The following is a 17,573-nucleotide window of genomic DNA, read 5'->3' on the forward strand; positions in this document are numbered from 1 at the left end:
TAAAAAAGCCAATGCAATTCTGGGCTGCATCAATAGGAGTATAGCATCTAGATCAAGGGAAGTAATAGTGCCACTGTATTCTGCTCTGGTCAGACCTCATCTGGAGTACTGTGTCCAGTTCTGGGCACCACAATTCAAGAAGGACACTGACAAACTGGAACGTGTCCAGAGGAGGGCAACCAAAATGGTCAAAGGCCTGGAAACGATGCCTTATGAGGAACGGCTAAGGGAGCTGGGCATGTTTAGCCTGGAGAAGAGGAGGTTAAGGGGTGATATGATAGCCATGTTCAAATATATAAAAGGATGTCACATAGAGGAGGGAGAAAGGTTGTTTTCTGCTGCTCCAGAGAAGCGGACACGGAGCAATGGATCCAAACTACAAGAAAGAAGATTCCACCTAAACATTAGGAAGAACTTCCTGACAGTAAGAGCTGTTCGACAGTGGAATTTGCTGCCAAGGAGTGTGGTGGAGTCTCCTCCTTTGGAGGTCTTTAAGCAGAGGCTTGACAACCATATGTCAGGAGTGCTCTGATGGTGTTTCCTGCTTGGCAGGGGGTTGGACTCGATGGCCCTTGTGGTCTCTTCCAACTCTATGATTCTATGATTCTATTCTATGATTCTAACTTTATCCCTTCCTTTCAGAAGCTTGTTTTGAAACACCGGCACCCTGCATCCTAGTCCCGAGCAGTTATCCCACGGCTGTGAATCAGTATGGTTCCCCATCCCACTTAATGCGATACAGAAAAATTAGGAAGACTAGCTAGTGATACAAATTACAATTTCTTTACACCGATCAGATATGTTAAGCTTTACTGCCAGGAAAAAGCACAGCATGCTTAATTAAGGTAGGCACACTGCAAGGAAGCTAATCTCTGCTGCTTTATTAGATAATGCAGCAAAAGACAGATTGGGAATTATTCCCTTTTGTTGTTGTCACTTGTGGTAGGTGGGAAACAAGTGCCTCCATGCAAAGTCAACTTAATGAAGGGCTGGGAGGAGATAAAAGGAAACTGAAGATATACTTACATGCATCACTGCATACTTTCACACCCCAAACTCCATAGACCCAGCAACCATATTTACAGAAGGGTTGCTTCTCCTAAAACCTCCTAATTAAAGCTGTAAATCTGCTGAATTCACCTGCACGAGGGGGGAAATGGGGAGGGGAGGGGGTAGGCATGGGAGACAGATGATCCAATGGTCTCCAAGCACCACCCCTTTCCCCAGAAATCTTATTTACTTGTATTTGGCTGCCTTTGTTATTCCAGCAGTGTCCAGGTTTGCAAGAGATGGGGAATAAAACCAGCCCTAGGCTATGGCTGGCCTCAGTTTGTCTTTTTCTTCTTTAATAAGATGTTTCAGAACCTAATGGGAAACCAGCCATGCTCTGCAATTTACAGTAAATCACAGAGGCTGTTGTTTTTTTTTATAAAAAATAATAATAATACAAAAATGTGGGTAAATTTAGGTGTGAGGTTTTAGTGCCTGGCTTAAATGGGCCTAGCCAAAACCTGATTCTGGGTCAGCTTCTCCCCCTCCCTCAAGCCTTGACTGTGAAAGATAATTCAGAGTTTAACTAGTTATCAAACAACTGGCACACACTGATAAATAAGTAGAGGGCACAACTGAGTGTTTTAGTTTCTCGGAGCAACCATCGGGACATAGTAGGGTTGCCATATTTTAAGAAGTAAAAATCAGTTGCTGAGCTTTTGGGGGGGAATTTGATATACTCAAACACACATTTCCTGGTTTCGTTGGCAAAAACCTGGACATTTTGCAGATTTTTTGAAATTCCGTTTGAATCCTGGACATGTCTGGGAAATTCTGGACTTATGGCAACCCTACATAATATGAGTCTATGTTGTCTCGTGGATTCTGTGCTCATGCCAGGAACATGGAATGCACAATGACTATCTGGTCTGTGTTTTATTGCATGGGCTCAATAGGTTTTTCTGCAGAAAACCCAATTGGCGTTTGTTCTGATTCAGTGGTAAACAGCAGGTTTTCCCGGGGGAAAGCAGTGGGGGGAAAGCAAAACCTCTCGGACCTTTGCCTAGAAATCATGGGACAAGCAGTAGAATGGATGAACCTCAAGACTGCGTGATTAACACCTGCTCTGTTTTAGCCCTAATTAATCTCAAGGCAAAAATCTGGAAAGGACCTCCTCCTCCTTCTGTTTCATTTTACAATAGAATACCGCCAAAGAAGGCTTCCGACATCACTTTTTGAAAATGCAACAACAATAAAAAAAAATCCCCAGCAAACCCAGCGTATTAAAGCAACAATAAAGGCATCCAAAGCCATTAAACTAACAAAAGCCCTTGTCCATTACTTCTTGGGAGCAAGTCCAACTAAGTGCTTTGAACAAAAGTCTGGATGCTGACCAAGGAGGAACCAAGGAGGAGCTGTTTCACACTTTAGCCTCCAGGTGACTTGTCCCGGATTTAAGCACCCATTTATAAGCTTTCAGGTCTCCCATCAACGATGTCACGGGCGATGTTACTTCATACCCTTGTCCTCCCAAAGAGCAGTGGACCTAAATTTTCCCGGCAACAGCGCACGGTTGGTTCAAGTGCTGAGAAAATGCAATATCCTGAAACTGAAGTACTCCCTTGAGGGAAGTTGCTATAAACTGATTGCCTGGAAAGGCTCTCCATTTCTCATCTGACAGATGGAGACATTAAGGATATCCTGTACGGTTCCTATGATGTCACAGAACCCCAGGGGATGGCAAGTTGGGCTGAGTCTATGTCAGGCTGTCACGCCTGCCAGGAGAAGTGGCATGTGTCTTTTTGTATGTCAGCTCTGATCAATAATAATAATAATAATAATAATAATAATAATAATAATAATTTATTTATACTCCACCCATCTGGCTGGGTTTCCCCATCCACTCTGGGTGGCTCACAAAACATTATTAAAAACACAATAAAACACCAAGCATTAAAAGCTTCCCTAAACAAGGCTGCTTCAGATATCTTCTAAACGTCAGATAGTTATTTCCACAGGGCAGGTACCACTACCGAGAAGGCCCTGTAACCTCACATCTTGCAGTGAGGGAACCACCAGAAGGCCCTCGGCGCTGGACCTCAGTGTCCAGGCTGGACGATGGGGGTGGAGAAGCTCCTTCAGGTATACAGGACCGAGGCCGCTTAGGGCTTTAAAGGTCAGCACCAACACTTTGAATTATGCTCAGCAGGGAACTTCAGGGGTGGGGGCTCTCCTATGAATACCAGTTACTGGAAGCTACAGGAGGAGACAGTGCTCTTGTCCTCAAATCCTGATTGCTGGGATCCCATAGGCATTTGGTTGGCCACTGTGCAAGCAGGGCGCTAGACCAGATGGGCCCTTGGTCTAATCCAGAAGGCTTTTCTTACATTCTTATATCATGGGTTCATGGGATGCGGGTGGCGCTGTGGTTTAAACCACTGAGCCTCTTGGGCTTGCCAATCAGAAGGTCGTCGGTTTGAATCCCCCACGACAGGGTGAGCTCCCGTTGCTCTGTCCCAGCTCCTGCCAACCTAGAAGCTCGAAAGCATGCCAGTGCAAGTAGATAAATAGGTACCGCTGTGGTGGGAAGGTAAACAGCATTTCCATGCTCTCTGGTTTTCGTCATGGTGTCCCGTTGCGCCAGAAGCGGTTTAGTCCTGCTGGCCACATGACCTGGAAAACTGTCTGTGGACAAACGCCAACTCCCTCGGCCTGAAAACGAGATGAGCTCCGCAACCCCATAGTCTCCTGTGACTGGACTTAACCATCCAGGGGTCCTTTACCTTTTTACCTTTAGAACTTTCTGGCCCCTATGTAGCTTGTCTGTCCTATACTACTGTATGCTCTGCTCTCATAGCCTTCCCCACAATTATTGGCCCACTAGCAGATGCAGTCTCTTGGCTGAAAAAGGTTCCCCAACACCCCTGTCTTAAAAGCACATCACTTCTTTTGGGAAAAACTTAGTGATCTTGGCATTATTTTCCCCTCTGGTGTACAGCATCTGCAACTGCAGAGCCCTAATTGTATTGCGGAGCACCCTGCATGCCAACTGCCGGTGGGAGAGAATAATCAGCAAAGGTTGTTCTTTGCAGCAGTGCTGGCATTAGGAATCATTTTAAGTGTTTTCTTATTTTTATTTATGCAAAAATTACTGGGTGGGGCTGATTGTATAGAATTGCTCGCTTCAACGCTTTATTGCAAGCATACAAAAACAGAGGGTGAGTGTGGGGCATGGAATCCGTGCTTCCCTAATTTCAAGCTTTCGAAATTATATTCCACGGAGTCTATAGACCATTGCGGACCCATTGATAGTAACATTGGGGGGGGGGCTACTTAATAACAAAGCCATTTGCTTGATGGCACTCAGTCCTGCAGCTATTTCTGAAAGTGCAGTTACGCTATAGCCAGCTCCTCTGGGAGCAATTTATTAGGGCTATAAATACGCAGAAGGAAAATGGCTCTTTTATTTACTTTTCCGATAGTGTGCGTGAGCTTTGCCGTGCTAGAATTTGTAAGCTGATTTATGACCAAAAAAAATATGAAAACAGTAAAAGTAAACCCCCTTTTTTTATTCCTCCACCTGTTTCTGTCTCCCCTGCTTTCCAAGTTGCTCATTCAGATAGGTTTTGACACAAAAGAAGTCTGGAAAAACAAGCCAAATATTTAGGCTGCAGTCGAGAACTTTCATTACAGGGTCGTCCGCCGTAAGTACACAAGTACGTGAGTTGGTAGAAAACAGGGCTGTGCCCACAACCTGAAGGCTACACATTCAGCAAAACTGCAAGTGAGGAATCCATCCATGGACAGTTGCATAAGCATAATGCAACTGAGGACGCCACTCACCTAGGCAGCGCTAGACCCAGGTTTGAAGGACCCCAACTCACTATCCTTGGTCTCCCCTCAGTTTACTTGTGGTGCTGTGGTCTAAACCACTGAGCCTCATGGGCTTGCCGATCAGAAGGTTGGCAGTTTGAATCCCCGCGACGGGGTGCACTTCCATTGCTCTGTCCCAGCTCCTGCCAACCTTAGCAGTTCAAAAGCATGCCAGTGCAAGTAGATAAATAGGTACTGCTGTGGCAGGAAGGTAAATGGCGTTTGTGTGCGCTCTGGTTTCCGTCATGGTGTTTCGTTGCGCCAGAAGCAGTTTAGTCATGCTGGCCACATGACCTAGAAAGCTGTCTGTGGACAAATGCTGGCTCCCTCAGCCTGAAAGAGAGATGAGCGCCACAACCCCATAGTTGCCTTTGACTGGACTTGACTGTCCAGGGTCTTTTACCTTTTGCTTGTGGGCATGTTGCATTTTTGGCAGAAGCCCCACAAAAAAAAGTGTCTTTGGGGGCTGAAATCTGACACAGATTACCTGACTTGTGTGGGAGCCCCAGAAGGCAGCATCCCGGTTTCTTTTGCCTCGACGTGTTGGAGGGTATGGGATTGTCTCTGACAACCTTGCTCTTGTGGTGTCTGCCCTTGTTCCCCCATGTGGCCTCCCCTTTTCTCCCTTTCGAAAACAATAACTAGCAATGAGCAGCACTTCAGGCTTACAGCAACCATCCTTCTTGCCAAACCAAGTCAGCCTTCCCTAACCTGGTGCCCTCAAGATATTTGGGGCTACATGTTCCACCATCCTGACCTTGGCCAATGTGGCTAGGGCTGATGGAAGTAGGAGTCCAACAAGAGATGAAGGGCACCAGGTTGACGAATTCTGGTCTAAGGGATTTAAATAACTGAATTGGGCCAGTGGTGTTTGCTGTGGGTACATTTAATACAGCAGAATATGGGACTACTGAGCCCTGCTGTGCTGCAAGGTGTGGGGGGAGCATGCTTTCCAAAGGAACTTGAGCTTCTGCCATTTTTTTTTTCATTTCAGCAGGAAAGGAGAGGGTAGTAAATACTTCAGTGCAGCCTGTCAGTGCCAGCTCCGAGTCAACTTCATCTCTTGTTCCATAAAGCTGGAAGATAAATGTGTTACTGAACTGTATTAATAACTCTGTTGACTCCGACAGAGACACAGAGCACAATAGACTTTCACCTGTATCAGTGTTCATAAATAGCAACAGCAAGAAAAAAGCCTTTAGAGCTGTTGGGGCAGCAGGGGGGTTGGGAAGTAAGATCCTTTGCCCTGATGAAAGCACCCCCAAGTGCTCATCCATTTCTGACCAGGACCTTCTCTGTTGGAGCACAACGTTGTATGGGGCACCATAGCTCCAAGTCAAAGCATGTTTATCCGCTAGAAAACAGCAATGAGCACCACTTATTTACTATTGAACTTATTAGTTGCTTGCCACCCAAAGGGTCTTCAAACAGCTTGCGTTGGAACACAATAGGCATAAATACATTATACCACAGAAAAGGGGGCAGGCGTATAACACATTAATATTCCATTTAAAATCCCCCCCCACAAAACCCCACCAGTTCCCCCTGTCCCATAACAGCGGCAGAAAACATTGGCAGCACACTAACAATAATCAAACAATATTTTCATAAACTAGGAGATAAAAAACAAAAATTCAGCATGGACACCCCATTCCCTAGCCTCAACATCATTCAGGGGTTTTTTGTTTTGTTTTGTTTTGTTTGCTTTCTTCCATCTCCTCACCCAGAAGTGTGGCATCAAGGCCAGCTGCTGTTCCTCCAGAGATGGTCCAACATCTCCTGTGTTTTCAGGGAGAGCAGCAGCAGAAGCAGAGCAGGGAGATGGCAAGCTGTTCCTCCTCTCCAGCTGCTGTTGGGGGTCTAATGGGGCATATTTCTGAGTAAACGTGCATAAAGGTAAAGGTACCCCTGACCATTAGGTCCAGTCGCAGACGACTCTGGGGTTGTGGCGCTCATCTCGCTCTATAGGCCGAGGTAGCCAGCGTTTATCCGCGGACAGCTTCCAGGTCATGTGGCCAGCATGACTAAGCCGCTTCTGGCGAACCAGAGCAGCACACAGAAACGCCGTTTACTTCCCCGCCGGAGTGGTACCTATTTATCTACTTGCATTTTGACGTGCTTTTGAACTGCTAGTTGGGCAGGAGCTGGGATCAAACAACGGGAGCTCACCCCATTGCAGGGATTTGAACCGCCGACCTTCTGATCAGCAAGCCCTAGGCTCTGTGGCATAGACCACAGCGCCACCTACGTCCCACAGCACCGCCCGTGTGGTGCTGTGCATAGGATTGTGCTATTTGTCCTGTAACAACATGTTGCAGCATGGGGAGCTGCTGTTCAGAGCTCCAGATGCTCAGTTCGATCCTGCTCCTCACACCCACCGGCACCCCCTAAAAAAACAAAACCTCCTGTCGGCATTCTGTGACTGCTGAGTATGCTCAGTCCTTGCTGAGTTGTTTCAGGGGCTTTCTTTTCTGGGGATTTCCTTATACTTCTGCAAACCTTAGAATTCCCCCAAGCTTGTTGATACCTACTTAGTTGGGTGTGGGAGGTGTCAGTTTCAGATACATAAGCACAAAGTGCCTGAACATCAGAAACAGACTGAATTATGGGCATTTACAGAAATGCCCTTTGTTCTAACATGCCAAACAATGTTTAGGTGTTTTGAACATTTTTTCTAACTGAACTTAGATCCAACCTGATGCATGGTTTTTATTTTTGGACTTGAAGACTGGTAAAGGAACTTGCTCCTTCAAACTCAGAATGGTGCAGCATTGTGACAAATATATCCCACCCAGAGTTGACAGCCAAGTGAAAAAGAAAATGAAACAGCATCCCCGGTAATAGAAGGGTGCAGTCCAGAAGCATTAAAATCAATGAGATTTTTGCCCTTGGGGCATCACATGTAAAAATAACACAATATGTCATATTAAAAATATTTTTTAAAGGAAGTGGGGAAAGATGGAGAAAATAAACACATACACTGTGCTGAGGGAGGCCAGCAGTGGTTCTTCTAAAATAGAGTCGTGGATGTTTTCAGAATATTTTTTTATTTTTATTTTTTTTATAAAAATTTTATTAGTTTTACAAAGTTTTTTGAACAAACACACACATAAAAAGACATACAAACATGTATAGTTTCATAACACTTTTTTCATAAACCTCTCTTCTCGGACTTCCCCATACCTCCCCTTTCTGCATCCCAATGTCCATAGTTTTTTAACAACTTCCAAATATCTCTTTCCAACCTCTGTCATGTTAATCTTTTCTTTAATCTAATCTTATATTACTGTAACCCTTTCTTTCTGAAAACCTCGACATTCTAGCATTCATCAAGTTTATAATAGTCCTTAAGATATATTTTAAATTTCTTCCATTCTTCTTCCGCCGTCTCTTTTCCCTGATCACGGATTCTGCCAGTCATCTCAGCCAATGTCATGTAGTCCATCACTTTGATCTGCCATTCTTCCAGGGTGGGTAGATCTTGTGTCTTCCAATACTTTGCGATAAGTATTCTCGCTGCTGTTATAGCATACATAAAGAAAATTCTATCTTTCTTTGACACCAATTGGCCGACAATGCCCAAGAGAAAGGCCTCTGGTTTCTTAGGAAAAGTACATTTAAGTACCTTTTTCATTTCATTATATATCATTTCCCAGAAAGCCTTAATCTTCGGGCATGTCCGGAATATTTTTTTATTTTTATTTTTTTGTGGGGGTTTTGTTTTCCAAAACAAAACAAAAAAGCAAAACAGGAATAACCATTGTTTCTTGTATGAACAGCATCAGAAAACCCAAAATCAGGAAGGGGCTCTGTGCTTCTTTCTGTTTTTCCTGTAACACTGCAAAAGAAATATCGACAGCCGAAGAGAGGCAGGAGGGAACTTTTCACTCATGCAAGTTAATTATTTGACAGTTGCGACATCAAAGTGATGACCTGCGTGCATGAAACACATTTGTGCAGCACCTCAGATCAAAATGCTCTGAATAGAACTTTTGCATAATTGTATGTCACCTCAGATGTGATGCTCTTCAGTGGAAGCACGCCAGCCATGCAAACCACAAGGCATTATTAATAGCACGATCCCATGAGTTTCTGCTCAGAAGCAAGTTCCATTGAGTTCAATGGATCTTAATCCCAGGTTAGAGACTAGCAGCCCAAGTGATGACATTTCAAATTGCCGTTTCAATCAGCCCAGAGACATATAACTAGCAAGCTCTGCACTGGTGCCTGCAGCAGCAGAACCTGGGTGCCTGCAGCTGCAGGTGTAATGGCAGGGTATTCCAATTACAGACAGCGGTGATCCACTAGGCCAATATTTCAAGGGTGAGTCATGATTACAGCAAGCACTGATATTGTTCAGGAGTTAAGAACCCAGTGAGTACTATGTTGTGTTCAGGTTGCCACTCTAGAAGCAGCCTGTGTAAAGGATACAGAGTGAATGTAATACAACCACCATTGCCTGGATCAGCAAGCAGTGGTTCTGCTCCAGTCTGAAGAAGCTGCAGGCGAATGGGAAGCAAGACACTGAATGCAATAAATCCAGCCTTGTGGCTGTCAGAGCATGAAACACATATGGGCAGAGCCCAAGCTGCACACAGAGGAAACCTACCTTGGAGCTGTGTGTGAAATCTCATATTTCATAAAAGAAGATGATAATGTTCCTTTACTGAGGCTCTAAATTCTCCCTAAGCCTCTTGGGCAGAGGCTCAAGAGAACACAGAGCATTCTCATGTCGGTTATCAGGTCCTACCAGTTGAATACAAAATAGCTCTGCCATGCCTCCTTTCGTCACTGTTGCCTCCAAAGCTTCTGCTACTCAAGTCTCTTTTGGCTCCAAACCAGGGCCAGCCGTATCACGAGCCACGATGAGCCATGTGGTTCAGGTGGCAAATTGGAAAGTGTGGCAGATGGCCCCCAACTGCCTCTAACTGCCTGCTCCTGCCATCACAGGACACTGTCCCCACAGCCACCGACAGCTCACCCTCCTGCCAGCTGCAGGTAGCAGGTTTCAGTCAAGATTGTAGGCCCAGGCTTCTCCCTGAGGAAGGAGTCCTTCCTTCAAGTGAAATTAGTGGCAGGTGCCAGTCGAGAGTGCAGGCCCAGGCCTCTCTCTGAGGAGAAGTCCTTCCTTCAAGCAGGGGACTTCAACTTGCCCCCCACATTGGGGATGTGGGCATCACTTGACACATCATGTGATGTCACATGACATGTCCCACCCAGTGCACAAGCGTTCGCACACTAGGCCGGGCTGGGCTGCGCGGGCATCCTTTCCCCACCACTGTGATGCCGAGTGGGAAATGGAGAGCACGGAGCTGGGCTGTGGGTTTGGCCTCCTTCTCCCCATGGCATGCACCTGGGTCATGGCAACAGGTACATGCCCAGCAAAGTATTTGGTAGGGGCGGCAGAGGACACGACAGCTGGTAGTACACATCAAAACAAGCTACGTGGCATTAGTTTCAAAGAGATGCTGCATAGCACTGCAGGTCTGAAGTTTCGTCAAGGTGATCTCAAGATGCTATAAATGCTGGGAGCAGAGGCCATGAATTTTAAATACCCCTCCTTGCAGACGGCTTGCCTGCCAACTGCCAAGAGGGACTTGAAATTACAGCCTTGGGCCTGAAATAAGATGCTATCCTAGCGTGTTGCCATTCTCATGCTAATCTTTGTCATGAGGAAAGATAAAATATGCCATGTTCCAGTCTTGCTATTAAAATAAAAAGGAATTCAGTTTTTTTGTGTTCCATCTTTAGTTTTCATCCCCGCGTTTGCTATCAGATTGAATTATCACTAAAAACTTGGTGGGGGCCTTATAGATCTTTGTTCTCACTGTCTGCTCTCACTTACTTTGGCGGCCAAGATTGCTAGAGCAGAAAATAGCACACCATTAAGCCAGTCCACGGGTGGTATTAGAACTAAAGAGGTTTAATATGACGCAGAGTAGTGATGGGAAATCCGTGGTCCTCTGAATATTGCTGGAGTCCAGCTCCCATCAATAGACAAGGATGAGGGGAGTTTGTAGTCGAACAACCTATGGAGGGCAGAGGCTCCCCATCTCTGAAACATAGCAAGAACAGGGAACATCTAGCAACATTGCTAGATGTTGCTACAACTCTCATTCTCCCTAACCACTGTGCATGCTGGCTGGGTCTGATCAGAACAGGTTGACCAGCAGTTGTCCTTATGTGGCCCTAAGAAGTAGCCCAGCTGTTCAAGGGTACTTCACGTTATTTTCATTGTACCTATAACCATTGTGTCTGGTGAAAGGTCATTTTCCAAGGTGATGTTGAACATATATAATTGTTGGCATCTGTCTGTCTTGAGAGACAATGGAGTGAAGTCAACCCGATGGGTCTGCAGTAGCGAAGTGACCTCCCCAGGGCGCAAGTCTTGGGAGTGTGTTTGGAGGTCCTGGGCTGCCCAGAAGGCAAGACTCTTGCTCTTGCTGATCTGGTTCAAAGGAAAGAAGAGCAATACGTTTGGCCCCAGCTTGGCTTCAGGAGTAGATGGAAAGAGGCATACAAGGCGCCATGCAACCATCTTAGGGACTCCACACCAAGTGTGCCCACAAGATGTTGCTGAATGACAGCTCCCATCAGCCCCAGCAAGCATGGCCAATGGGATGGTGAGAGTTGTAGTTCTGGGAGCCCAGAAGATTCCCCTAGAGCAGGGGTCTGCAACCTTTAAGACAAAAAGAGCCACTTGGACCCGTTTCCGAAGAAAAAAAAAACTGGGAGCCGCAAAACCGGGAAGGTGGCGGGACGGTGCGTGACTAGCGCACACACTGCCCCCATGCGACGTCACAGCCAGTACAGCGCCCACCATAGTGGGGAGTGTTGGGGCGCACAATGCGCCTCCTCCCCTCGCTAGTATCCGCCCCGGAGCCTCGGCAAAGGTGTTAAAGAGCCACATGCGGCTCCGGAGCCGCAGGTTGCAGACCCCTGCCCTAGAGCCAGCACTGCTGTGAGAAGATAGCACCTTGTGTAAGGTCACTCAGAGAGCTTCATGGATGAGTCAGGATTTGAACCAGCTCCCAGTCTAACATGCTAACAGCTACGTTCCTCCAGCTCCTGAAGTCTGGGGACAAACGATGTGGGAAGGCTACTTACCATATTTTTCTGTGTATAAGACTAGCTTTCTTTTTTTTACCAAAAAATTAGGTTTAAAATTGGGGCTAGTCTTATACACGGGTAGTGCTGAGGGGTGTTTTCTTAATTTGGAGTCCCCCAAAATAGGGGCCGTCTTATGCATGGGGGCGTCTTATACCTAGGAAAAATATGGTATCTTTGTGCCTGGATTGTGAGACAGGGGTGAGGAACTTCTGGCCCCTCTAGATACTGTTGGACCCCAACTCCCATCAGCCCCAGCCAGCACAGCCATTGGTCAGGGATGATGGGAGATGTAGTCCAGAGGGCCACTGGTTCTCCACTCCTGCTGTAAGCTATCCGGTTTTCCAGTGTTAAAAAAAAGATGGCGGACCAGACAGACCATTTCAGGGCTCTTTCCATGTGGAATGATCCCCAGGAATTAGTGCATATTGACAGTTCATCAAGTACTGAAATACCATTCACATGAAGTGGCATTAATTTAAACGGCAGTTAGATGGCATAAAAATCTGCCAAAAGTTGGGTGACAAATAGCAAATTCTGTCCATGTCTGGATATTTAGCACATACTTGAAATGTGCAGAGCAGGGTTTTGAGGAGAATGAATGGGAGCAGAGATGTTTCCAGCAAGCTCTTTCCTTTTTGTGCCAGTACCTCTTCTTCATCCATTCTCCCAGCTCCAACCTGCAGGAGCGCAAAGCACGAAGCTCACAGGAGAGCATATTTCCAAGATCTGTCATCTCCCTTTCAAGAAACTCTCTGAGCTATGTCCATTCCTCCATCCACATTTGTGACAACTTTGGGAAATGTATGAGTCTCCTTCCTGCTGGTGGCATTATAAATGGTAATGAGGAAATCAGGTTACTCTCAGAATATAGCTTGATACGCTCCCCGCCACTATAAATTTCAGGGGAAATGACCTTTAATAACAGTGAGATGAGGAAGTTGGTTGCATTAATAAAGTTAGTCTCTGAGCTAGTCACGTGGCAGGTGCGTGTGAGCATAAGCTTCTTGCTCCAGGTGGTCCAAAACTTTGTAGCGCCTCCGTACTAACACCAGAATTGACTCTGATCTCTAAATGGATAACATCCACCTGTTAAGGCCCAAACTACCAAAAACAAAACAAAACAAAGGAAAAAATCCATAGGATGTTGTGGGGCACATTAGGTTGCTTGTTGGTTTACTGTGCATGGTTCTTTACAGAGTGCAAATGGGTAATCCTGCCCCCCCCAATAGAGGCTACAATCCAAAATTCAGAGGCAGTGGTTGTTGGTGCCCATTGGAGCCAATAGGACAGAAAGAAGGTGCAGCCAGAGTCAAAGAAAGGCACAGCCGCTTCATCACTGGTTGCAGGTAAGAAGGCAGGCAGGTGACAGGTGGCTGAAGCTGGTGGAGCATTGCCCCATTCCCCCCAATGGACCAGCCTACTCTGAGGAAAGGGAGGTAAGTGGAGGCAGGCATAAGCAGGGGAAGTGATATCGCAGATGGGTGGGGTATGATGATGAAGATGATGGTGCAGTTGTTCCAGTTGCACAGCCTTAGGTTTTGCTACAGTGGGGCAAGGAAACTGGGGGCGGAAGGCTAGCCAAAGGCTTCACACAAAAGATGGTGCTTGAGGTTGGATTTTGAAACACCAAAGGTGGTGGCATCACACGTGTACTGTGGGAGATGAAAGAATGCATGAACTAATATCCATCAATCCCACCCTTAGATTTTAAACCAGTAGCTATTAGGTGGTTTCATGCTACTGCGCATCCAGTTTTTTCAGCAGTCAATAATCACACATCAGGCTATGTCCAGTACACCAACCACAAGATGCAGTTCAGATCCTGGTTTGCTGCTTGAGAATACAGACCAATTTGTGTTTGGCATCAATTTGGAAGCTGCCTGATTCAGCTTGCATCCAAGTCCTATCTGGAAAAACTGAAGCTTTGTGCGTTTGAACATGGTTTCCCCACCACCATGACACGGGTGGCGCTGTGGGTTAAACCACAGAGCCTAGGACTTGCCGATTGGAAGGTTGGCGGTTCGAATCCCCGGGATGGGGTGAGCGCCTGTTGCTCGGTCCCTGCTCCTGCCAACCTAGCAGTTCGAAAGCACTTCAAAGTGCAAGTAGATATATAGGTACCACTCCGGCAGGAAGGTAAACGGCGTTTCCGTGCGCTGCTCTGGTTCGCCAGAAGCGGCTTAGTCATGCTAGCCACATGACCCGGAAGCTGTACACCGGCTCCCTTGGCCAATAAAGCGAGATGAGCGCCGCAACCCCACGACTGGTCCTAATGGTCAGGGGTCCCTTTACCTTTACCTTTACCCCACCACCACAAAATTGGGTTGAATGTGCTAGTATATTATCCCAATCCGAGTGGATAAAGCTGACCAAATTCCAGATAAATAGATCCAGGAATTTTTGTGCTAGGCACATTTAGAGTTGTCTTTCTTTATTTATAGGAGCCATATATAACTTTTAAAAATGGCTAAATGAGATGAAATTTGCAGGCACGATACCACCTTCTGAGGGGCTGAATACTGCCAAATTTTAGTGGTTTTCCTGAAAGGGCTGCCTTTACTGTTTTAGGGATGATGGGGGTGATGTGCACATTAGCTAGATGGAGACATCAAAAGCATTTCAGAATTCCCAGGGTACCTCTGAACCTGGAGCCCACTAGCCACTTCCACGTGTGGTATCCCTCATTCACATCTGGGGGGGAGGCGAGCCCTATACATAAATCCCTTAGCACATTCAGAACTTTTCCCTGTCACTGTAGCTTTTATCTCCCCTCTGAACTTTAGATATCTATTTCAACATGCCACTGCTTTACCAACTCTGTTATAGGAACTGTGAAAAAGAAATATAGATCCTAGGAAACCTCTCCCAGGTTTTTTATAAGTGCACGAGATAAAACTGATAACATGGGGTCTCAAGAGTAATCGTGTTTTTATCAGCAAAGAAAAAGGAAAGTAAAAGACAGAAAAGCTTAAGGCATCCGAAAATTCATGGAAATCCTTGTCAGAAACCACACAGTGCAATTGTTAAAACAGTAGCGTGAAGTTTGCTTGTATTACCATATCGACAGGCACCTTCCATTTGACAACTCTTTCACTGCCGTGTCGCTTTTTACAAAGAACAGAGGGTTAAGTATCGCAAGCATACAAGCATACAATATTGCCTTCTACAAAGTCAGGTCTACCTTGCCCCACGGACTGTCAACATGTGCCTTCCACAGGTAGTTGTACTACATTTCCCATCATCTCTGATCTTGGGACATGGCAATGTGGGATGGAATCCAACAGCAGTGGCTCCCTAATTTCACCCTGCCCTGGACCACTAGAAAATCACTGAGGGTCTTGGCAGAGCTTTCCAAACTGTGTATCTTGGCAGAGCTTTCCAAACTGTGTCATGACACATTAGTGTGTCAGCTGCAGTGTGTAGGTGTGTCGCGCAAATGATCCCCACGCTCCTTCCAGGGCTGGAAAGGGGTTAGTTTAACCTCTGGTTTGCTATTAAAACTGAATTACTATCTCATGAAATGATGCATGTCTCAAAAGTACGTCACCAACATGAAAAGTTGGGAAAGCTCTGACTTAATAATTTTTCTGCCGGTTGTTTAGCAACTGTAATGTGTTGTGCTATTTTTAAAAAGTTATATGGGGTGGTATTCAACTAGGTTTTACTCAGAAAAGACCCACTGAAATTAAGGGACCTAACTGCATCATGCTCATTAATTTAAAGGGCCCTACTGTGAGTAAAACAGAGATGACTATCACCCCTAAAGCTATGCCTTGAGCAACTGATTGTCATGCAGGCCGCACTACAACTTCTATTCACTGAAAAGTTTCAACCAGGGGTCAGCAAACGTTTTCAGCAGGGGGCTGGTCCACTGTCCCTCAGACCTTGGGGAGGGCTGGACTGTATGGGGGGGGGGAATGAACAAATTCCTATGCCCCACAAATAACCCAGAGATGCATTTTAAATAAAAGGATGCATTCTACTCATGTAAAAGCACGCTGATTCCCGGACTCTCTGTGTGCCAGATTTAGAAGGCAATTGGGCCAGATCCAGCCCCCAGGCCTTAGTTTGCCTACCCATGGTTTCAACGGTTGGCTTCTGCACATCAAGGAGCACTAGAGAAGTCCCAGTCATTCCAGCCCACCCTGCTATCAGCTAACAAACCTAGGAAGACTGCAGTCCACCACTGGCTGACCTCCAACAGGTGATCTAGCATGTCCTGGCTCCTAGGACTATTGCCAAGAAATTTGGATCAAGCAGACCTTGGTTTCAATGCAATAAAATATAATTGGATATATATGAAGCAAAGAAGAGAATAAAAATAAATGAATGAAATAAGTAAATAAGATAGAGCCGCTGCTGCAGACTTCCTGAACGAAGCTCACAACCATCAGTGGTCAACAGAACATACTTTGGGAACTCCTGATTTAGAAGGCAACAAGTTGAGCACCTCTGACCTAGCCCACTGCTGCCCCCCCCCAACTGGCAGCTGCTGGCAAAAGTCAATCCTGTCGTCTGCTACCTGAGCCTGTTAACACTAGGGTTTGCCCCTGGAAATTCCTGTATGCACAGCATGTTGTCTGTGCCCCCAACCCCTGCAAAATGGGGGGTGGGGTGGGGATGCAGCCAGGAATGGAGACGATACAACAGAGGAGAGTGGGGTTCAGGGGAAATGGCAGTAGTCAACAGCCTATTGAAACTGATGCAACTGAGTAGGAAATGGGTGCAAGAGATAATTCCTTGGCAAGGGCTTGGGGGAAGACAAGAGCCTCATTGCACACCTGAGCCTTGCCTCTTGCGATCTTACAGCTTGATCCTGTCCACTGCCAAGAAACCTTTGCCACAGTTGCTGGTTTGTGCCACAGCTCTCTCCCCAGTCACCACCATATAGAATGAGAAACCCATCCCATAATGTTCCTAGCTGGTGCAAGATTGTGTTACCTCCCCAGATTTATTTTTATTTTCTTTCATATGCTTATACACTGCTTCCCCCACCCCCCTTACAAATGCCCTTTACATTCGGCTTTTGTGCTTTTCCCAAAGCACAGGCGAAGTAGCAGTACTGGAACCTGGAGCAGCAGCGCTGAATATATAAAATAGCACTAATAATATTATAGCCTGCTAAAGAGTTTGATTTGCATGGAGTGCATCTGTCACCGAACAGCACTTGGTATTTGCAAGCCCTTTCATTCTCTCAACCTCACAAGTTCCATAGGGAACAAACAGACACGAACTGATTTCCCCTGCCTCTTCCTTTCTTACACGCAGGCTGGTACGCATTCTGCGTTTTGCAGTGGGCCCAGAGAGATTGTTTCCACCAACGGTCGGCTTAGGGAGCTGCACATCTGTCCCCTTCGCTCCTCATAAGACTTAACCGAGACTTTCTAGTGAAACCACGCTTTGCTGTCTCTGTGTGCAGATACATGGGAAGCCTCGAATTTCCATATGAATTGTATCAAGCATTTGAAAACATGCCAGCTTGGGTTTGGGGCGGAAATGTGAATAGATATTCACTCAGCACTATAAAGTCATCCGCAGAAGGTTCTGAGTGTAGCAATAAATCATGCCTTTAAACAAATAATTGACTAGTTAAGAATCGG

General features: G+C 46.1%; 1 long non-coding RNA gene across 1 annotated transcript; it reads left to right on the forward strand.

Moving 5' to 3' along the window:
- Nucleotides 1-10,105: 10,105 nt before the first annotated feature.
- On the forward strand, nucleotides 10,106-17,337 carry LOC309525522. Its single transcript, XR_014216377.1, has 3 exons — nucleotides 10,106-10,365; nucleotides 13,203-13,409; nucleotides 17,242-17,337. It is a non-coding gene; the product is annotated as an uncharacterized lncRNA (long non-coding RNA).
- Nucleotides 17,338-17,573: the final 236 nt, after the last annotated feature.

Source organism: Podarcis vaucheri (assembly GCF_965113315.1).
Source record: "Podarcis vaucheri genome assembly, chromosome: 2".
In the NCBI taxonomy this organism is placed as follows: domain Eukaryota; kingdom Metazoa; phylum Chordata; class Lepidosauria; order Squamata; family Lacertidae; genus Podarcis; species Podarcis vaucheri.